The 13,334-nt window shown below is 38.9% G+C and overlaps 1 pseudogene; it reads left to right on the top strand.

Moving 5' to 3' along the window:
- Positions 1 to 4,818: 4,818 nt before the first annotated feature.
- Positions 4,819 to 6,022, top strand: LOC103206929 (annotated as a pseudogene).
- Positions 6,023 to 13,334: the final 7,312 nt, after the last annotated feature.

Genomic DNA, 13,334 nt, shown 5'->3' on the forward strand with positions numbered 1-13,334 from the left:
TCCAGCTTGATGTTTGATTCAAGAATTTGGGACTTGCTAGCTTCTATCAGTGTGAGCCATTTTCCTAAGATAAATTTCTCTTTCTCTATATGTATATATAAGATTTAATAGTGTTGCTTCTCTAGAGAGCCCAGCCTAACACAAGGTCTGAGACCCACACATGGGTCACCTACACAGCACATCAATGTGTGGTAATATAGAGAACACTTTCAACCAGGAAAGCTCACTTGGGCTTTGGCGTCCAGAGGTTTTATTGAGGTTTCATTATGTAAGCATGAATGACTGAATCATCCTCCATGGAAGTCAGGCTGACATCATGTAGCACAAAGTTTCAATCACCTGGTTTGTCTTTCTAGCATGGATAGCCCCCATTGTGAGATACCTCATTAGAATAAACTATCGAGGAGCCTACTATGAACCACTTCATGAGAAAACAAACACATCTCTATCACTTAGGAAATTCAAAGTTTAGAAGTTTCCTCCCAGGAATTGGAGATAAAGCCCAACCAAATTATTTATTAAACTGGTAGATGCAGTATTGCTGTTGTTGTCATAGTATCAAGTTGATTCCAACTCATAGAGACCCCATGTGGATAGAGTAGAACTGCTCCATAGGCTTTACAAGGCTGTGACTTTATGAAAGCTGACTGCTAGGCCTATCTTTCAAGGCACTTCTGGGTAGGTTCAAATTACCAATGTTGTAGCTAGTAGTAGAGTGCTTAAGCACTTTTTTCCACTTAGGGATCCTGGATGTAGTATAAGAATGAAGTGTTCACATTGCCATGCCTGAAGATGACTCATGTTCTTCAACAAATGGAAAGGAAACACAAAGGGACATGCAGAGCTAGAGAGAAAGGAAGCAAAAGAGAAGATTTTCTAGACTAATTTGTGAGCAAGTATACAAGGATATAGACAAGTTAGATTCCCTATAAGTTGACTGCTGAAATTTCCTTCAACATAAAGTTTGAGAAAAATTGAATTATTATTCTGAATAAATTTTATTTTATTTTAAAATTAACACATTCACCCATATCAAACCTGTCTCTTAATTATCCATCTATTTTCCCTCCCTTCCTTTATCCTCCCATTTCTGGAGAATAAATTTTATTAACTAGGTGTTAAAATACAAGTAAAAATATTTGCTTAGAGTTAAAAATTTATATTACTGAGTAAAAATGAATGTCTACAATAACTATTACTTACTGAGACAAATTTAAACACTAGTCAAATTTCATCATTATGAATAAAAGATACAAGATTAATTCCATTGGTAGTTTAAAGTACCACACAGGCTATTGATAAATATTTAACTGATGTGCCTGTAAAATGGAGATAAGAATGAACATAATCACTAGCAAATATAGGGTAGTTCAACATTACCAGCATGAAGTTGTGGTTGTACTTCACTGTCATCCATTCTTAGTTTGAGAATGTCTGAAACAATTGGTGCAAATATCAATGATGAGACATTAATAATCTATGTGAGACAAGGTTCACATTGAAACCTGAGCTGTTTTATATGAAAATCATTTCTTCTTAAGACATACACACAAAAAGAAGCTGTGATGAAAGAACAGGTATTTTCCTAGAGGAAAACGGGTAAAATACATACATACAATTATACATACCAAGAACCAAAACCAAACTCACTGCCGTCGAGTAAACTCTGACTCATAGCAACCCCTCCATGGGTTTCTGAGGCAGTATCTCTGTGGAAGTAGATTGCCCAGTCTTCCATCCGAGGAGTGGCTAGTGGGTTTGAACCACCAGGCTTCTGGTTAGCAGTCAAATGCCTTAGGCACTATGCCACCAGAGTTCATTTTGAGAGCTTATTTGCTTAGACTGATTTAATTTTCATTTAGGAAATATTTACCAGCAGATTCAATAATGAAATGTTTTAACATTAGTGATAATTTTTAATCTTTGAGGTTAGTTTGGAATATGGGAAATATTGCCAATAGATGATGTTAGATAATCCATTTGCAGAAGGCAAACTGCAAAAAAAGAACAGTGTACTAGGAAATTGAGCAACAGTTTACTCACCAGTACAGTAGCCACTAACCACATGTGAAAATTTAAGTTAAAAAAATAAAATGGAAAATTTGGTTGCTCTGACACTAAAGCCACATTTCAAGTCCTGAACAGATAGATGTACTAGGTAGCACTGCCGTGTTGCACATTAGAGATACAGAGCATTATCAAATATAACCTCTATTGGAGAGCTCTGAAGATTAGGCATCCAATCAGGGAAGTTGTACACAAAATATGAGTAGTTATAATTGACTTACTGGTTTAAAGGCCCAGTCCTCTTTTCACATTGTCCTTAGTTTGTCATCGTATAGTAAATATACACATTGATATATTTCATCATATGTATAGTTGAAAGTTTCTTCATGTTATAGTAAATGTTTGTTGAAGATATGTTGTTTTGTTTCATCTGTAAGGATCTATGTAATAAATAACTTACGAGTTTCAGAACAGGACAAAAGTTTTTGTTTCCTAAAGAATGGATCTATTCCTGTGTTTCTTTCTTTGCCGTAGTTACAAGAAGATCCAGAATTAAATGCTTAATTGGTATAATTACTACTAATCTAGGTTTTGAATAAATGTACTTTCCTCTCCTTTCTATGAAATGTTTTGCTTTACTCAATTCTAATGCACTCTAAGTATTTTATTATAAGCAAATTCAAATTCCTTTTTGGAGTGTGGAACTGCGGTGTAGTAAATTACTTAGTGTGGCTTTTCTACCCATAAGTCTTTGTAAACTCTAAGGTGGGAATTGCTATTAGCTACGGAGGAGATCCTGATTTTAAAGTCGCCCACCTGGGTTATTTCTGTTGGGCGTGGCACAATACAATGTTCTGGGAAGTTCCCACTCTCTCTCACGTGCTTAGAGTTCTGATGCTGTGATTGGCTAGTTTGACCACCCTTCCAGGCTCAAAAGGAGGCCTCCTAGAGCAGAACTCTCTCTCTGATTGCTGGTGGAGGAAGACGTGCTGCTGAAAGAGACACGCGCCCCTGAAAGAGACACGCACTGCTGGAAAAGAGACGCAAGAGACATGCATCGCTGAGTGAGACACCGAGGGACCAGCACTGCTGGGAAAGAGACTGTGAGAGACTGTTGGCTGAGGGATGGTGGGCTGGGAGAGAGACTGAGTGTTCTTCCTGAACTTGAGTTGTAGCCTGGTGCTTCCCTAATAAACCCCGTAATCCGTGAGTTCTGTGTGGCCACTGCAGTGAATTATCGAACCCAGGAGAGAGGTGGTGGGTGCTCTGGGAGGAACGGTTGGAGAAAGGACTGGAGGGAGGCAACATGTCTGGCCTGGCAGTAATAGGCCTTGGGTTACTGCTGGTAATCCTGCCTTCCCCTTGTAGGGTTAGAGGCGGTCAGAACATGTGGCCTCTTTGTCGTTTTTGCAGGAACATAATTTGAGTCAGTTATATATGAATAGAGCTCCACTGCCCTCTGTGGTTTCAAGAATAAAATACAACAAAAGTTTCAAGCAAGACATTAGAATCCAAGAAAAGTTGTTGCAATAATAAACATAAGAAAATCTGTAACATTCATTAAAATAACATATTATATACATCAATGCCAAAATCCATGTTATAAAATTCAGTAAAAATTTTTAAATAAACTCCAGCATATTATTAAAGAAAAACCTATTTGAATATGAAAATTATCAAGATTTAATGGAATTGTTGTTAGGTGCTGTCACGTTGGCTCTAACTCATAGTGACAACAGAATGAAACACTGCCTGGTCCTGCACTGTCATGTATTTAATTGTGTCCCCCTAGAAAATGTGTAAAATTGGCTAGGCTGTGATTCTTAGTATTATGTAATTATCTTCTATTTTGTGATCAGATGGAATTATCTTATGTGTTGTAAATTCTCACCTCTATGATATTAATGAGGCAGGATTACAGGTACTTCTGATGAGATCAGCCAATTAATTTTAAGGGGATTAAGATGGAATGATACACCTTTAATCAGGTGACAGCCCTGAACACAGTAAGGGGAATTTCTCTAGGATTCGGACTGTATAGCCTTTTATCATACAAAATATAAGAGAGAAGTAAAAAGAGAGGGATCTATTACCAAAAAGGAAGAATTTGTAATGAGTACTTCCTTAGGACCCATACTGGGAAGATCCTAGACCTAGAGGAATATTGATGTCAAGACACATGGAGATCTCCAACAGACATCTGGCCCACTGATGTTGAAAGGAGACAAAGACCTTCCTCCAGAGGTGACAGAGAAAGAAAACCTTCCCCTAGAGTTGACACTCTGAATCTGGACTTCTAGCTTCCTAAGCTGACAGAAAATAAATCTGTTTGGTAAAGCCATCCATTTGTCGTATTTCCAATAAGTAACACTAGATAGCCAAGACATATACCATCATCACAATCAGAGCCATGTTTGAGCTTGTTGTTACAGCCACTGTGTCAGTCCATCTCATTGAGGTTCTTCCTTCTTTTGGCTGACCCAATACTTAATCAAGAATGATGTCCTTCTCCAGGGACTGGTCCTTCCTGATAACATGACCAAAGTATTTGAGACAAAGTTTCACCATTCTTGCTTCTAAGGTGTACTTCTTCCATGACAGATTTGTTTGTTCTCTAGCAGTTCATGACATATTTTTTATTCATTGCTAACACCATAATTCAAAAGTATCACCTCTTCTTCAGTCTTCCTTATTCATTGTCCAGCTTTCACATGCACATGAGGTGATTAAAAATACGATTACTTGTTTCAGGTGCACCTTAATCTTCAAAGTGACATCTTTGCTCCATAACACATCTAGCCAGATGGCCAGATGTCAAGTGACAAGACCATTGGGGGAGGAGATGACTCCTTCAACACCTTCAGTGAGACAGGTACTGACAAACATGAGTCCAGGGCAGTGTTTGTAGACCTGGTACCCACAGTCACTGATGAAGTTCACACTGGTACCTACTGCCAGCTCTTCCATCCAGAGCAGCTCATCACAGGAAAGGAAGATGTTGCCAATAACTATGCCTGTGGGCACTACACCATTGGCAAGGAGATCATTGACCTCATCTTGGACAGAATTTGCAAGCTGGCTGACAAGTGCACAGGTCTTCAGGGCCTCTTGGTTTTCCACAGCTTCAGTGGGAGAACTGGTTCTGGGTTTACCTCTTTGCTGATTGAACGCCTCTCTACAGATTATGCAAGAAGTCCAAGCTGGAGTTCTCCATTTACCCAGCTCTCCAGGTTTCCACAGCTGTAGCTGAGCCCTACAACTCCATCCTCACCACCCACACCACCATGGAGCACTCAGATTGTGTGTTCTATCTATGACGTCCGTCACAGAAACCTTGACATTGAGCTCCCGACCTACACTAACCTTAATTGCCTTATTAGCCAGATTGTGTCCTCCATCACTGCTTCTCTCAGATTTTATGGTGCCTTGAATGTCAATCTGCCCTCTCCCCACATCCACTTCCCTCTGGCCACTTATACCCTTGTCATCTCTGCTGAGAATTCTTACCATGAACAACTTTCTGTAGCAGAGATTACCAATGCTTGCTTTGAGCCAGCCAACCAGATGGTGAAATATGTATTTACCCTCGCCATGGTAAATATATGGCTTACTGCCTGCTGTACCATGGTGATGTGGTTCCCAAAGATGTCAATGCTACCATTGCTACCATCAAGACCAAGCGCAGCATCCAGTTTGTGGATTGGTGTCTCACTGGCTTTAAGGTCGGCATTAATTCCCAGCCTCCTAATGTGGTACCTGGTGGAGACCTGGCCAATGTTCAGTGAGTTGTGTGCATGCTGAGCAACACCACAGCCATTGCTGAGGCCTGGGCTCACCTGGACCACAAGTTTGTTCACTAGTACATGCCTTTGTTCACTAGTACATGGGTGAGGGGATGGAGGAAGGAGACTTTTCTGAGGCCCATGAGAACATGCCTGCCCTAGAGAAGGACTATGATGAAGCTGGTGTGTATTTTGTTGAAGGAGAGGGTGAGGAAGAAGGAGAAGAGTACTGATTACTCCTTCCAGTCCTGCAGCATGTCACATGCAGAACTTCAACTTCTATATTAGCTGACAAATCAAAGCTTTCTGGTTAGATTGTCTTCACTATCAATTACAATTATGTCTAATTGTTCCGTGTGTGCCTGTAAGATTTTCCCATCATGTCTCAAAGTAAAAATATTAAGAAAAAAAAAAAAAAGAGTCTTTTGCAGCAGATTTGCCCAATGCCATCAGCCACTCCTTGGAAGGAAGATGGGGCAATCTACTTGCATAGTGATAATGCCTCGGAAACCCAAGGGGGGTCTCTATGAGTCAGGTCCTACTCGACGGCACATAACAACAACAACAACATATGACATCTAATTTCTTCTTCTTTTTCTTAGCCTGTTTACCCATCTATTTTCCCATAGATTAATGTTTGTTATCACTGATAATGCAGTATTGTATATGTAAAAGTGTTTATCTTTGTTGTCTGTATCTCTTGTGCACCTCTCTCTGTCTTCCTTTTCCTTAGTGCTATTGTGTTGATCACTCACTTTTGGTATATTGCCTTTCTGTTCACCCAAATCAATACTTGTCTCTACTTATCTAGCAGTGAAATCCCTCATTTTATGCCTTCTCCTGAATCAGGCTTGAATTTCTGACAGTTCCTTGTTAATATACTGCAGCAATCGTTTTTGAATAACCTTCAGCAATATTTTACTTGCATGTGGTATTAATGATATTGTTGGTAATTTCTGCATTCTGTTGCATCACCTTTCTTTGGAATGAGCACAAATGTGGCTCCCTTCCATCAGTTGGCCAGGTAGCTGTCTTCCAAATTCCTTGACATAAATAGTGATCACCTCCAGTGTTGAGTCTGTTGAAACATCTCAATGGGTATTCCATCAATTCCTCAAGCCTTGTTATTTGCCAATTCCTTCAGTGCAGCATGGGCTTCTTCCTTTAATACCCTTAAACAAAACAAAACAAAACAACCAAACTCACTGCCATTGAGTCATTTCCAACTCATAGCGAGCCCCATTGGGTTTCCAAGGCTGTAAATAAAGGACTGAACTGGTTACTCTAAACGTGGCTAAGACACCCTGAAACCTCAAAGATGAATTCCATTTACTGACCCCACACCCTCCCCCCTGGTGAAAACTCAAAGATAAATTACCCACCTGCAGACTCCACACCCTCCCCCGCCTTGTCAGAGGAACAACCCCACTTCCTGGATACTGCAACTTTTGCAAAACCCCGTGCCCTTCACCAGAGGTCTCTATAAAAGATGGGCAACACTTCCCCAAGGGGCAGTTCTATTCTGCAACTGGCATTGTTCTTGTTGCTCCTAGAGTCATCCCTCATGGGCTTTTCTTAATAAAGCCTGCTCTGATCTGTTGAGGTCGTGGCTATTTTTACTTTTCTTCCTTTCACTTTAACTACTGTATTTCCACACTTTCCTAACAGTAAATCCTTACAGAAATAGATTCTCCAGTCTTCCTTCTGCAGAGCAGCTGGTGGGTTTGAACCTCTGACCTTCCAGTTAGCAGTCAAGTGCCTTATCCACTACACCACCAGACCTCCTAATACCCTGGGTTCAGGGTAATATGCTACCACTTGAAATTGTTGAACGTTGACCAATGCTTTTTTGGGGGGATACAGTGATTCATGTATTCCTTCCATCTTCTTCTGATGCTTCCAGCATTGCTCAATATTTTGTCCATAGCATCCTTGAATATTGTAACTTGAGGCTTGATTTTTTCTTCAGTTTTTCAGCTTGAGAAATGCCAAGAGTGTGAGAAATGCCAAGAGTGTTCTTTGATTCTGGTTTTCCAATTCCAGGTCTTTGCACATTTCATTGTAATACTTTGTTTTCTCAACTGACTGAGCTTATCAGCCCATGGAGCAAGAAAGCTGAATGCCTTTGGGCAGGAAGCTTCCTGGAGGTTTGGGTTGCCTTCTGTGTTGATTAAAATCAATATAAAATTTTAAAATCTTTGTGGATAAATTAGTATTTCGGCTAAATACATTAAACATTGAAAAACATGTAAATACTCCTTTATACACATTGTGAAGAAAAATGTTATAAAAACATTTAACTTTGGTAACTGTTACCATTTGTGCATAAAAATCCTAGGGAGTTGTTTCTTTCTTTTATTTTTTTTTTCATAACACATATTATAGTAACCAATTTTGGTTAAGAACAAAATTACTAAAACCAAGTTACTAAAATTTTCTTGGGAATGAAGTGGATAAATCACTGAAAATTGAGAAGCACTTTTGTTATCTACCTATTGCAAAATGCAAATTAATCTCACCTTTCAAAGATCTTTTTGAAAAGACTCAACCTACCTAGGACATCCCTAAATTTGACATGTTAAAATGTGTTTTTTATCCATAAATTATAGAGAAGCACAGTTAAATTGTAACAATATTGCTTAAAATGCAAGGAAAAAAACTTCCAAGATGTGCTATTTCTCATTATTTGAATTTTGTTTAGTTCTTACATATAATACCTGTATCTACATGCCATAAAGTGTTTAGACAATTAATTTACTCTACATAAACTCATGGATTCTGGAGATAAGTGCCTAGTGTACATATAGTTTGTTTGTTTATTTATTTATTTAGAGAAAACAAACATTAGAGTTCAAGCAGACATCATACTTCTATTTCTGAAGAAATTATTTGGCTTTTATATAAATAAACCTATTCTTTTTTGTAAAATAAAATCAGCATCCCAAGGCAAAATTGTTTAAAAAATTAGTATGGATGGAGAAAAAGATCAATTCCCTAATAATATGAGTACATTTTTAATTACTATATTATTTAGTTTCACTTTCCTTTTAAATGAGTAATTCAGTTCTGACCACAACTGAGTTACTAAAAATGTTTAACCTTTTTAAAATAAAACATGGAAAAGTCCAATTAAACATTAACAATTTTCAATAATGCTTGAAAAAGATGGATCATCTATAAACCAACAAACCACAGAAAAACAGGAAAAATAAAATAAAAACAGGAAAAATAAAACATTTGGTTAATACTTCAGCTCCACTTTAAAAACACTTAAAACAGAAGTTGACATTTGCCCTCATTTGATTTCCAGAAATGCCGAGGAAAAGCAGAACTTTACTGCCCTCTTTTGTATTGAGAATGTAACACAACAAAAGTGTCAAAACAGGACACCCATCAGAATGAATTGAAAGGTATTGATTGACATACCTTCTTTTCCTAACTAGATACCAAACAAATCAAACTACTAGAACAGAAGAGATTGCCTAGGCCTTCAGTAGGGATTACACTTCAACATGAAGAAAACCAAAATCCTCACAACAGAACCAATATGATATATTACATCATAATAAATGGAGAAAAGATTGAAGTTGTCAAGGGTTTCATCTTACTTGTATCCACAATCAACACCATGGAAGCTGTAGCCAAAAAAATTAAACAACATATTGCATTGGGCAAATCTGCTGCAAAAGACCTCTTTAAATTGTTAAGGAACAAAGACGACATTTTGAAAGACAAGGTGTGATTGACTCACACCATGGTGTTTTCAAACACTTCATATGCATGTGGGATAGGGAAGGCAAGGAAGCAGGAGTGGAGCAACTTGAAACAGCTAAAGAAGATGAACTCATCTGTCATTTATCATCCTGTGGTGGCTTGCATGTTGCTGTGAGGCTGGAGGCTATGCCACCAGTGTTTCAAGTATCAACAGGGTTACCCATGGTGGACAGGTTTCAGCGGAGCTTCCAGACTAAGACAGACTCAGAAGAAAGAAGAGGCCATCCACTTCCCAAAGTTTTGGCCAGTAAAAACCTTATGAATAGAGTTAAAAATGGAGTCATGCCAGTGAGCAGCATGCTTTATCCCTCTGGCATCTAAGGTCTTGGAAAACTAGCCACAACAGTTTGAATTAGGAATTTTGGTGCTCTGAACAGCTCACTGAATCAGAGTGCATCAAACACGGAAGAGCAGAATTAGAGGAAAGGCAAAGGGAGATTATTTAGGAAAGAGCTACTGGAGGAGGACAGACAGACACCCAAGAGAGGCATTGGAAACTCTTCTGGAGCAGTCACTGTGTGCCGGGCTAGGGCGCCCACCTCAGATCCCCGAGCCGAGGGAGGATGCTTTATAACAGCATACCAGTGACCACTCTAATATTCCGGTGGAAAGCGGCAGAGACCTGCCTCCAGCAGCTGATCTTGATTTTTTGGAGGTAATTTGGGTCTTCTGGGTGCTGGCAGCAGGCACGGACACTTCCGCTGAGATTCAGAGGAGAACTTACTGTTGCAACAGGAAGAGTAGCTCCCTCATCTCCCAGCGGGTCACAGAGTGGGCTGGAGTCAGACTGGGAGACATCATGCTTTTCTTTGTCACAGAGATCAGGACCACAGGTCACTAACAGGTACTCCCCCAACCGTAACACAGCTGAAACTGTGTGCATCTTTGGTGGCACAGTTGGGCAGTATCACAGACAAACTCCAGAGCCAGCCATTAATGGTCTGGCGGGATTAAGTCAGCACCATGGGCAGACGGAACAGGGAGAGGGAAGAACTCCCAAGATTTTTGCCTTGGAGCCATTCTTTGGAGCTGTGGGGCCACAGAGGCGGGATCTTTGAGTTTGCCTGAAATGGGTGGAAATTTGTGATGCTCTAACAATAAGAATCTTTCCTGAGGTTGAGCCACAGTCTTACAAATAAATACGTCATCAAAAATAGCCTGCTCAAAGCCCTAGAAACTGAGCCTAGCAACACCAAACTTTCCTTCTTCCGCTTCCACCTTCTCTATCAATATCTTCACTCACTCAATAGCAGAAAGCATATTCAGCCAATTACCATAAAACTCTAAACCCTCTTTACAACAAACAGAAACACATATCCACACTATACACAGTAATTCTACCATCACAAAGAAAACAGCAGAGCGACCCAACACACTTGAATCAATAATAAAATAAAACACACCAGCTTCACCTTTTCAAAATATTAAACCATAAAACCAAGACAAAACAAATCAACACATAACCAGCAGCTAGTGACAACCTAAAGAGACAGTGCTCCACCAGATTCCAGGGACTTAAGAAGAGGTTCTGCTTTCCAGTAACCCCAACAACACTTCGGACGCGCACCACACGACTGAAAAGGTGCTAGTCTACACCTTCTTTTTTTTTTTCTCTTTCTCTCGGGCCTAACCCCACCCCTTGTTGGTTTTTTGTTTTGTTTTGTTTTGTTTTTGCTTTCATTTTCTTTTATATTGTTGGCTTGTTTCTTTGTTTTCTTTATTCATTATTCTCCTTCTCTACCTTTTTCCTCTCAGTGACCTATCCCCAGATATTGCAGACTTATCTGTTTTCTTCCTCTTTGCCCCCCTTTTTCTTTTTTTGGGTTAGTGGTCCTGTGTGATTTCAGGGTGTTTTTTTTGTCCATGTGCTTATAGTTTTTTCGATGGTTATTCAATTGTAATTTTTGCCTAACTGACTGGGAGACAGCAACAGTCTTCATAAGATACAAGTACACCCACACCTCCTGTAACTTCACTTAATGAGCAAGAACAAGCAAGTTTTTCCCCACCAATGGACGAATGATTAAAAAAAAAACCACCAAGAAGAGCCTGAATCACACTTGGCTGCTCTTCACAAACAACTGACAGAGATCTTAACACAATACCATGATGCCTCAGAAACAACAGACCATCACAGTCCACACAAAGAAGCAAGATAAAGTGGGAGAAACAAGAGAACAAGATACAGACCCAGAACACATCCCAGAGGAAGAAGCAGCATTGGAACTCTCTGATTAAGAATTCAAAAGAATTATATTTAGGTATCTTCAAAGGATTGAGAAACAGACCAAAGAAAACACAGAAAAAAAACTTAGAAGAATTTTGGAAGAAACTACAAGAATAAAATGACAAAATAAATGAAAAATTGGAAATGATTCTAAATCTACAGATAGAAATCCAGAAGATTAATACTAAATTGTCAGAAATAGATAACACATTGGAAGGGCAAAGGAGTAGAATTGATGCAATGGAAGACAGAATTAATGAGATTGAAGACAAATACCTGAATACTTCTTTGGAACGGGATCAGTCAGAAAAAAATCCAAACAAAATGAAGAAAGCCTAAAGTTCACGTGGGACACAATCAAAAGAAATAATCTACGTGTCATTGGAATTCCAGAACTGGAAGAGAAAAATAAAACCACTGAGAAAATGGTCCAAGATTTGCTGGAGGAGAACTTCCCTGGTATGGTGAAAGAGGAGAACATATCCATTCAGGAAGTCCAACAAACCCCAAACAGGATAGACCCAAAAAGAAAATCACCAAGACATATCATCATCAAACTCACCAAAACCAAGGACGAGGACAAAATCCTGAGAGCAGCATGGGATAAACAAAGTTACATACAAAGGTCAGCCAGTAAGAATAAGCTCTGATTTCTGCAGAGACCATGCAAGCAAGAAGACAATGGGATGGTATATATAAAACCCTGAAGGAGAAAAATTTTCAACCAAGAATTATATACCTGGCAAAATTGCCTCTCAAATATGATTGTGAAATAGGAGATTTCCAGATAAGCAGAAACTAAGGGAATTTGTTAAAACCAGACCAACTTTACAAGAAATGCTAAAGGGAGTACTTTGAACAGAGAACCAAAGATAGCAAATAACAACGGACCATTAATACACAAGATGACATATCCGAGAAACCACAGCTATGGACATATCTGAAGGAAAATGAGCTTACAAGACTGTAAACAGGGAACCAGAGATATCAATTGGCAAATGAGGACAACTACAAACAAAAAGAGGGAAAAGACTGTGTAGTTAAACAACTTCTAAATGGTGAGGAAGTTAAGAGAGGTTCAAGACAGAATGGACTGTTCTAAACTCAGGGAGAAAATTGTAAATCATAGGGTAACCTAATAGAAAAATGATAAACCTTCATATCACAATAAAAAAGAGGACAAGAACAAAAAATCAGCAAATACTAAATAAACACCAACAAAGGAAATGATAACAGGATTGATAAACATAATGAGCTCAGCACAGAAAATAATATGGAACAAAGAAACCCGGGACACCATGAAAAAACACATAACAAAATGACAGCAACCAAATCATACTTGGCAATAATTACACTGAATGTTAATGGAATAAATGCAGCACTCAAGAGACGGAGAGTTGCAGATTGGATAAGAAAACACAACCCATCCAAATGCAGCCAAAAAGAGACACCTTAGAGATAAAGACAAAAATAGACTAAAAATCAAAGGTTGGAAAAAGATATATCAAGCAAATGGCAACTGTAGGAAAGCAGGAGTGGCAATA

This window comes from Orycteropus afer, unplaced genomic scaffold, assembly GCF_000298275.1.
Source record: "Orycteropus afer afer isolate SDZICR_OR568_19922 unplaced genomic scaffold, OryAfe1.0 scaffold00338, whole genome shotgun sequence".
In the NCBI taxonomy this organism is placed as follows: domain Eukaryota; kingdom Metazoa; phylum Chordata; class Mammalia; order Tubulidentata; family Orycteropodidae; genus Orycteropus; species Orycteropus afer.